The sequence below is a fragment of the Nothobranchius furzeri genome, unplaced genomic scaffold (genome assembly GCF_043380555.1).
Source record: "Nothobranchius furzeri strain GRZ-AD unplaced genomic scaffold, NfurGRZ-RIMD1 Scf211, whole genome shotgun sequence".
Classification (NCBI taxonomy): Eukaryota; Metazoa; Chordata; class Actinopteri; order Cyprinodontiformes; family Nothobranchiidae; genus Nothobranchius; species Nothobranchius furzeri.
Genome location: NW_027223227.1, coordinates 17,501 through 27,500, shown reverse-complemented (window position 1 = coordinate 27,500; position 10,000 = coordinate 17,501).

Here is a 10,000-nt window from a genome sequence, read left to right as displayed (position 1 = left end):
CCCTGGAGATCTAAAGGATGACCATGAGGTCAAAAGGATGACCAGTAGTTGTGGTTCTCGCCCCGGGACTTGGGTCAGAGTATAGCCCAAGTGGAGCACTTGTGTCGGCCTAGGGAGGCTGTGCCGGGCCCCCTGGAGGTCTAAAGGATGACCAGTAGTTGTGGTTCTCGCACCGGGACTTGGGTCAGAGTACAGCCCAAGTGGAGCACTTGTGTCGGTCTAGGGAGGCTGTGCCGGGCCCCCTGGAGGTCTAAAGGATGACCATGAGGTCAAAAGGATGACCAGTAGTTGTGGTTCTCGCCCCGGGACTTGGGTCAGAGTATAGCCCAAGTGGAGCACTTGTGTCGGACTAGGGAGGCTGTGCCGTGCCCCCTGGAGGTCTAAAGGATGACCAGTAGTTGTGGTTCTCGCCCCGGGACTTGGGTCAGAGTATAGCCCAAGTGGAGCACTTGTGTCGGCCTAGGGAGGCTGTGCCGGGCCCCCTGGAGGTCTAAAGGATGACCATGAGGTCAAAAGGATGACCAGTAGTTGTGGTTCTCGCCCGGGACTTGGGTCAGAGTATAGCCCAAGTGGAGCACTTGTGTCGGACTAGGGAGGCTGTGCCGTGCCCCCTGGAGGTCTAAAGGATGACCAGTAGTTGTGGTTCTCGCCCCGGGACTTGGGTCAGAGTATAGCCCAAGTGGAGCACTTGTGTCGGACTAGGGAGGCTGTGCCGTGCCCCCTGGAGGTCTAAAGGATGACCAGTAGTTGTGGTTCTCGCCCGGGACTTGGGTCATAGTATAGCCCAAGTGGAGCACTTGGGTCGGACTAGGGAGGCTGTGTCGTGCCCCCTGGAGGTCTAAAGGATGACCAGTAGTTGTGGTTCTCGCCCCGGGACTTGGGTCAGAGAATAGCCCAAGTGGGACACTTGTGTCGGACTAGGGAGGCTCTGCCGTGCCCCCTGGAGGTCTAAAGGATGACCAGTAGTTGTGGTTCTCGCCCCGGGACTTGGGTCAGAGTATAGCCCAAGTGGAGCACTTGTGTCGGACTAGGGAGGCTGTGCCGTGCCCCCTGGAGGTCTAAAGGATGACCATTAGTTGTGGTTCTCGCCCCGGGACTTGGGTCAGAGTACAGCCCAAGTGGAGCACTTGCGTCGGACTAGGGAGGCTGTGCCGGGCCCCCTGGAGGTCTAAAGGATGACCAGTAGTTGTGGTTCTCGCCCCGGGCCGTGGGTCTGAGTATGGCCCAAGTGGGACACTTGTGTCGGACTAGGGAGGCTCTGCCGTGCCCCCTTGAGGTCTAAAGGATGACCAGTAGTTGTGGTTCTCGCCCCGGGACTTGGGTCATAGTATAGCCCAAGTGGGACACTTGTGTCGGACTAGGGAGGCTCTGCCGTGCCCCCTTGAGGTCTAAAGGATGACCATGAGGTCAAAAGGATGACCAGTAGTTGTGGTTCTCGCCCCGGGACTTGGGTCAGAGTATGGCCCAAGTGGTGCACTTGTGTCGGTCTAGGGAGGCTGTGCCGGTCCCCCTGGAGGTCTAAAGGATGACCAGTAGTTGTGGTTCTCGCCCCGGGACTTGGGTCAGAGTATAGCCCAAGTGGAGCACTTGTGTCGGACTAGGGAGGCTGTGCCGGGCCCCCTGGAGGTCTAAAGGATGACCAGTAGTTGTGGTTCTCACCCCGGGTCGTGGGTCCGAGTCTGGCCCGAGTAGAGCACTTTGGTCGGCTACCGGGGGGTGTGCCGTGCCCCCTGGAGGTCTAAAGGATGACCAGTAGTTGTGGTTCTCGCCCCGGGACTTGGGTCAGAGTATAGCCCAAGTGGAGCACTTGTGTCGGCCTAGGGAGGCTGTGCCGGCCCCCTGGAGATCTAAAGGATGACCATGAGGTCAAAAGGATGACCAGTAGTTGTGGTTCTCGCCCCGGGACTTGGGTCAGAGTATAGCCCAAGTGGAGCACTTGTGTCGGCCTAGGGAGGCTGTGCCGGGCCCCCTGGAGGTCTAAAGGATGACCAGTAGTTGTGGTTCTCGCACCGGGACTTGGGTCAGAGTACAGCCCAAGTGGAGCACTTGTGTCGGTCTAGGGAGGCTGTGCCGGGCCCCCTGGAGGTCTAAAGGATGACCAGTAGTTGTGGTTCTCGCCCCGGGCCGTGGGTCTGAGTATGGCCCAAGTGGGGCACTTGCGTCGGACTGGGGAGGCTCTGCCGCGCCCCCTGGAGGTCAAAAGGATGACCAGTAGTTGTGGTTCTCACCCCGGGTCGTGGGTCCGAGTCTGGCCCGAGTAGAGCACTTTGGTCGGCTACCGGGGGGTGTGCCGTGCCCCCTGGAGCCATGGGAGTGAGCTCCAGCAGACTGGTATTTTTTCGGAGAACCAGGCCCACACTCCTCAGACTTTGTGCCCAGGGACAGGCCACCAAAATCGGCCGCGGCTCGTGCACTTTGCCCCTGCGTTTTCTCCCAGAACCAGAGCCGGAAAAATCCCAAAATTGATGCCCAGAGATAGTCGACTCTGCCTGGAATAGATTGCCACCCAAACCCGCCAACTCACGCTGGTTTTCCGATGGCCTCACCTACTAACCCGAGCATGGTCATCGCTCGCACCTTCCAAAACCTCCAGGGGCGCAGGCACTTTTCATTTACTGGCCATAAGGCCGACCGCCTTAAGCGTTAAGCGATAAGCGAAAGGCTTAGTTTGGACTTAGTTTTTGGAGCGACGAGGTCGCCGTTTTGTCAATTCTGAACCGATTTTCACGCGGTTTTCGACTGCCTGCGCCTGGGGAGCCGCCCAGAAGCCCCAGGCAGTGTTCTGGGTGGACTTCCGGACCGGTCCGGACCCGGTACCGGCCGGGGGAACCGCACCACGCCTCTCGGGCGTTTCTACACCGATTTTCGCGGGGTTTTCGACTGCATAGACGGGGCCACCTGCTGCAGGGCCCGAGGGAGGGCCTTACTGAGCTGGGTCCGACGCAGGGCCCGGTTCCTGGAGCCCGCTGGGGGGGGGGGGGGGTTCTCTAAGGCTCACGGCGGGCTGCTGAGGGGCCGGATCGGATGCAGACAGGCGCTCCTCTGCCCAGGTCTTTGCTCCCCTGCCCCACTAGGAATGGAAGACACACTGCCAACAGCTTCTGGAGGGTGATGGGCCCTGCTGCAGACCAGGTCCGACCCAGGTTTCAGCTATCCCACCCCGCAGGGACTTAAAGACACACTGCCATCAGCTTCTGGAGGCTGCTGAGCTCTACTATAGAGCAGGTCCGACCCAGGTTTCAGCTCCTGCAGCCCACTAGGACTTAAACACACACTGCCATCAGCGTCTGGATGGTGATGGGCCCTGCTGCAGACCAGGTCCGACCCAGGTTTCAGCTATCCCACCCCGCAGGGACTTAAAGACACACTGCCATCAGCTTCTGGAGGCTGCTGAGCTCTACTATAGAGCAGGTCCGACCCAGGTTTCAGCTCCTGCAGCCCACTAGGACTTAAACACACACTGCCATCAGCGTCTGGATGGTGATGGGCCCTGCTGCAGACCAGGTCCGACCCAGGTATCAGCTCCTGCACCCCGCAGGAAATTGAAGACACACTGCCATCAGCTTCTGGAGGCTGCTGAGCTCTGCTATAGACCAGGTCCGACCCAGGTTTCAGCTCCTGCACCCCGCAGGGAACTAAACACACACTGCCATCTGCAACTGGAGGCTGCTGAGCCCTGCTGCAGACCAGGTCCGACCCAGGTTATGGCTCTCCCACCCCCCTGGGACTTAAACACACACAGCCATCAGCTTCTGGATGGTGATGGGCCCTGCTGCAGACCAGGTCCGACCCAGGTTTCAGCTCCTCAACCCCGCAGGGACTTAAACCCACACCGCCATCAGCTTCTGGAGGGTGATGGGCCCTGCTGCGGGCCAGGTCCGACCCAGGTTCAGCTCTCCCACCCCGCAGGGACTTAAACACACACACAGCCATCAGCTTCTGGGGGCTGCTGAGCCCCTGCTGCAGACCAGGTCCGACCCAGGTTTCAGCTCTCCCACCCCGCAGGGTCTTTAACACACACACTGCCATCAGCTGCTGGAGGCTGCTGAGCTCCGCTATAGACCAGGTCCGACCCAGGTTTCTGCTCCTGCACCCCGCAGGGAATGAAAGACACACTGCCATCAGCTTCTGGAGGCTGCTGAGCCCTGCTGCAGACCAGGTCCGACCCAGGTATCGGCTCTCCAACCAGGCAGAGACTTAAACACACACACACACACACACACTGCCATCAGCTTCTGGGGGCTGCTGAGCTCTGCTGTAGACCGGGTCCGACCCAGGTTTCTGCTCCTCCACCCCGCAGGGACTTAAACACACACTGCCACCAGCTTCTGGAGGGTGATGGGCCCTGCTTTAGACCAGGTCTGACCCGGGATATAGCTCTCCCACCCCGCAGGGACTTAAACACTCACTGCCATCAGCTGCTGGAGGCTGCCGAGCTCTGCTGCAGACCAGGTCCCACCCAGGTTTCTGCTCCTGCACCCCGCAGGGACTTAAACACACACTGCCACCAGCTTCTGGAGGGTGATGGGCCCTGCTGTGGACCAGGTCCGACCCGGATATCAGCTCTCCCACCAGGCAGGGACTTAAACACACACTGCAATCAGCTGCTGGAGGCTGCTGAGCTCTACTATAGACCAGGTCCGACCCAGGTTTCAGCTCTCCCACCAGGCAGTGACTTAAAGACACACTGCCATCAGCTGCTGGAGGCTGCTGAGCTCTTCTATAGACCAGGTCCGACCCAGGTTTCAGCTCTCACACCAGGCAGGGACTTAACACACACTGCCATCAGCTGCTGGAGGCTGCTGAGCTCTGCTATAGACCAGGTCCGACCCAGGTTTCAGCTCTCCCACCAGGCAGGGACTTAAAGACACACTGCCATCAGCTGCTGGAGGCTGCCGAGCCCTGCTGCAGACCATGTCCGACCCAGGTTTCAGCTCTCCCACCAGGCTGGGACTTAGAGGCACGCTGCCATCAGCTTCTGGAGGCTGCTGAGCTCTGCCATAGACCAGGTCCGACCGAGGTTTCAGCTCTCCCACCCCGCAGGGACTTAAACACACACTGCCATCAGCTGCTGGAGGCTGCTGAGCTCTGCTATAGACCAGGTCCGACCCGGGATATAGCTCTCCCACCCCGCAGGGACTTAAACACACACTGCCATCAGCTGCTGGAGGCTGCTGAGCTCTTCTATAGACCAGGTCCGACCCAGGTTTCAGCTCTCCCACCCCGCAGGGACTTGAACACACACTGCCATCAGCTTCTGGAGGCTGCTGAGCTCTGCTATAGACCAGGTCCGACCCAGGTTTCTGCTCCTCCACCCCGCAGGGAATTAAAGACACACTGCCATCAGCTTCTGGATGGTGATGGGCCCTGCTGCAGACCAAGTCCGACCCGGGTTACAGCTCTCCCACCAGGCAGGGAATTAAACACACACTGCCATCAGCTGCTGGAGGCTGCTGAGCTCCGCTATAGACCAGGTCCGACCCGGGTTCCTGCTCCTGCACCCCGCAGGGACCAAAACACACACACTGCCATCAGCTTCTGGAGGCTGCTGAGCTCTTCTATAGACCAGGTCCGACCCAGGTTTCAGCTCTCCCACCAGGCAGGGACTTAAACACACACTGCCATCACCTTCTGCTGGCTGCTGAGCTCTGCTGCAGACCAGGTCCGACCCAGGTTTCAGCTCCTGCACCCCGCAGGGAACTAAACACACACTGCCGTCACCTTCTGCTGGCTGCTGAGCCCTGCTGCAGACCAGGTCCGACCCAGGTTTCAGCTCCTGCACCCCGCAGTGGATTAAAGACACACTGCCATCAGGTTCTGGAGGCTGCTGAGCTCTGCTGCAGACCAGGTCCGACCCAGGTTATGGCTCTCCCACCCCGCAGGGACTTAAACACACACCGCCGTCAGCTTCTGGATGGTGATGGGCCCTGCTGCAGACCAGGTCCGACCCACGTTTCAGCTCTCCCACCCCGCAGGGGATGAAACACACACTGCCATCAGCTTCTGGAGGCTGCTGAGCTCTGCTAAAGACCAGGTCCGACCCAGCTTTCAGCTCTCCCACCAGGCAGGGAGTTAAAGACACACTGTCATCGGCTTCTGGAGGGTGCTGAGCCCTGCTGCACACCAAGTCTGACCCAGGTTTCAGCTCATCCACCCCGCAGGGACCTAAACACACACTGCCATCAGCTTCTGAGTGGTAATGGGCCCTGCTGCAGACCAGGTCCGACCCAGGTTTCAGCTCCTCCACCCCGCCATCACCAGCTGGAGGCTGGCTGCTGCTCCTGCACCCTGCCATCAGCTGCTGGAGGCTTCTGTTCCTCCACCCCGCCATCAGCAGCTGGAGGCTGGCTGCTGGAGGCTGGCTGCTGCTCCTCCACCCCGCCATCACCAGCTGGAGGCTGGTTGCAGCTCCTGCACCCCGCCATCAGCTGCTGGAGGCTGCCTGCAGCCCCTGCACCCCGCCATCAGCTGCTGGAGGCTGGCTGCAGCTCCTGCACACCGCCATCAGCTGCTGGAGGCTGCCTGCAGCTCCTGCACCCCGCCATCAGCTGCTGGAGGCTGGCTGCTGCTCCTGCACCCCGCCAGCAGCTGCTGGAGGCTGGCTGCTGCTCCTCCACCCAACCATCAGCTGCTGGACGCTGGCTGCTGCTCCTGCACCCCGCCATCAGCTGCTGGAGGCTGGCTGCTGCTCCTCCACCACCCAACCATCAGCTGCTGGACGCTGGCTGCAGCTCCTCCACCCCGCCATCAGCTGCTGGTGGCTGGCTGCAGCTCCTTCACCCCGCCATCAGCTGCTGGTGGCTGGCTGCAGCTCCTTCACCCCGCCATCACCAGCTGGAGGCTGGCTGCTGCTCCTGCACCCCGCCATCAGCTGCTGGAGGCTGCCTGCAGCTCCTGCGCCCCGCCATCAGCTGCTGGAGGCTGGCTGCTGCTCCTGCACCCTGCCATCAGCTGTTCGAGGCTGGCTGCAGCTCCTCCACCCCACCATCACCAGCTGGAGGCTGGTTGCAGCTCCTGCACCCCGTCATCAGCAGCTGGAGGCTGCCTGCTGCTCCTGCACCCCGCCATCAGCTGCTGGAGGCTGCCTGCAGCTCCTGCACCCCGCCATCATTTGCTGGAGGCTGGCTGCAGCTCCTGCAACCCGCCATCAGCTGCTGGAGGCTGGCTGCTGCTCCTCCACCCCACCATGACCTGCTGGAGGCTGGCTGCAGCTCCTTCACACCGCCATCAGCTGATGGATGCTGGCTGAACGCTGGAGGCTGGCTGCTGCTCCCACACACCGCCATCAGCTCCTGGAGGCTGGCTGGCTGCTGGAGGCTGTCTGCTGCTGCTCCTCCACCCCGCCATCACCAGCTGGAGGCTGGCTGCTGGAGGCTGGCTGCAGCTCCTGCACCCCACCATCAGCTGCTGGAGGCTGGCTTCTGCTCCTCCACCCCGCCATCAGCTGCTGGGGGCTGGCTGCTGGAGGCTGGCTGCAGCTCCTCCACCCCGCCATCACCAGCTGGAGGCTGGTTGCAGCTCCTGCACCCCGCCATCAGCTGCTGGAGGCTGCCTGCTGCTCCTGCACCCCGCCATCAGCTGCTGGAGGCTGCCTGCACCTCCTGCACCCCGCCATCAGCTGCTGGAGGCTGGCTTCTGCTCCTCCACCCCGCCATCAGCTGATGGAGGCTGCCTGCTTCTCCACCCCGCCATCACTAGCTGGAGGCTGGCTGCTGGAGGCTGGCTGCAGCTCCTCCACCCCGCCATCAGCTGCTGGAGGCTGCCTGCAGCTCCTGCACCCCGCCATCACCAGCTGGAGGCTGGCTTCTGCTCCTCCACCCCGCCATCAGCTGATGGAGGCTGCCTGCTTCTCCACCCCGCCATCACTAGCTGGAGGCTGGCTGCTGGAGGCTGGCTGCAGCTCCTCCACCCCGCCATCAGCTGCTGGAGGCTGGCTGCTGCTCCTGCACCCCGCCATCAGCTGCTGGAGGCTGGCTGCTGCTCCTCCACCCAACCATCAGCTGCTGGACGCTGGCTGCAGCTCCTCCACCCCACCATCAGCTGCTGGACGCTGGCTGCAGCTCCTCCACCCCGCCATCAGCTGCTGGAGGCTGCCTGCAGCTCCTGCACCCCGCCATCAGCTGCTGGAGGCTGCCTGCAGCTCCTGCACCCCGCCATCACCAGCTGGAGGCTGGCTTCTGCTCCTCCACCCCGCCATCAGCTGATGGAGGCTGCCTGCTTCTCCACCCCGCCATCACTAGCTGGAGGCTGGCTGCTGGAGGCTGGCTGCTGCTCCTCCACCCAACCATCAGCTGCTGGACGCTGGCTGCAGCTCCTCCACCCCACCATCAGCTGCTGGACGCTGGCTGCAGCTCCTGCACCCCGCCATCAGCTGCTGGAGGCTGGCTTCTGCTCCTCCACCCCGCCATCAGCTGCTGGAGGCTGCCTGCTGCTCCTGCACCCCGCCATCAGCTGCTGGAGGCTGGCTGCTGCTCCTGCACCCCGCCATCAGCTGCTGGAGGCTGGCTGCTGGAGGCTGGCTGCAGCTCCTCCACCCCACCATCAGCTGCTGGACGCTGGCTGCAGCTCCTCCACCCCACCATCAGCTGCTGGACGCTGGCTGCAGCTCCTGCACCCCGCCATCAGCTGCTGGAGGCTGGCTTCTGCTCCTCCACCCCGCCATCAGCTGACGGAGGCTGCCTGCTTCTCCACCCCGCCATCACTAGCTGGAGGCTGGCTGCTGGAGGCTGGCTGCAGCTCCTCCACCCCACCATCAGCTGCTGGACGCTGGCTGCAGCTCCTGCACCCCGCCATCAGCTGCTGGAGGCTGGCTTCTGCTCCTCCACCCCGCCATCAGCTGACGGAGGCTGCCTGCTTCTCCACCCCGCCATCACTAGCTGGAGGCTGGCTGCTGGAGGCTGGCTGCAGCTCCTCCACCCCGCCATCAGCTGCTGGAGGCTGGCTGCTGCTCCTGCACCCCGCCATCAGCTGCTGGACGCTGGCTGCAGCTCCTCCACCCCGCCATCACCAGCTGGAGGCTGCCTGCTGCTCTTCCACCCCGCCATCAGCTGATGGACGCTGGCTGCAGCTCCTCCACCCCGCCATCAGCTGCTGGAGGCTGGCTGGCCGCTGGAGGCTGGCTGCTGCTCCCACACACCGCCATCAGCTGCTGGAGGCTGGCTGGCTGCTGGAGGCTGGCTGCTGCTGCTCCTCCTCCCCGCCATCACCAGCTGGAGGCTGGCTGCTGCTCCTACACCCCGCCATCAGCTGATGGAGGCTGCCTGCTCCTCCGCCCCGCCATCACCAGCTGGAGGCTGGCTGCTGGAGGCTGGCTGCAGCTCCTTCACCCCGCCATCACCAGCTGGAGGCTGGCTTCTGCTCCTGCACCCCGCCATCAGCTGCTGGAGGCTGGCTTCTGCTCCTCCACCCCGCCACCAGCTGCTGGAGGCTGGCTGCTGCTCCTGCACCCCGCCAGCAGCTGCTGGAGGCTGGCTGCTGCTCCTCCACCACCCAACCATCAGCTGCTGGACGCTGGCTGCAGCTCCTCCACCCCGCCATCAGCTGCTGGTGGCTGGCTGCTGCTCCTGCACCCCGCCATCAGCTGCTGGTGGCTGGCTGCAGCTCCTTCACCCCGCCATCACCAGCTGGAGGCTGGCTGCTGCTCCTGCACCCCGCCATCAGCTGCTGGAGGCTGGCTGCAGCTCCTCCACCCCACCATCAGCCGTTGGAGGCTGGCTGCTGCTCCTCCACCCTGACATCACCAGCTGGAGGCTTCTGTTCCTCCACCCCACCATCAGCAGCTGGAGGCTGGCTGCTTGAGGCTGGCTGCTGCTCCCCCACCCCGCCATCACCTGCTGGAGGCTTCTGCTCAGCCACACCGCCACCAGCTGCCTGTGGTGAACCGCTGACGACCAGCCCAGGCCCACGTCTCACCTCTCCCTGCCCGCCCTGGATGCACAACCACCCACCCAGGCTCAAGTTTCCCCCTGCCCGCTGCACGTCCAGCCGGCCTCTGCCCTGT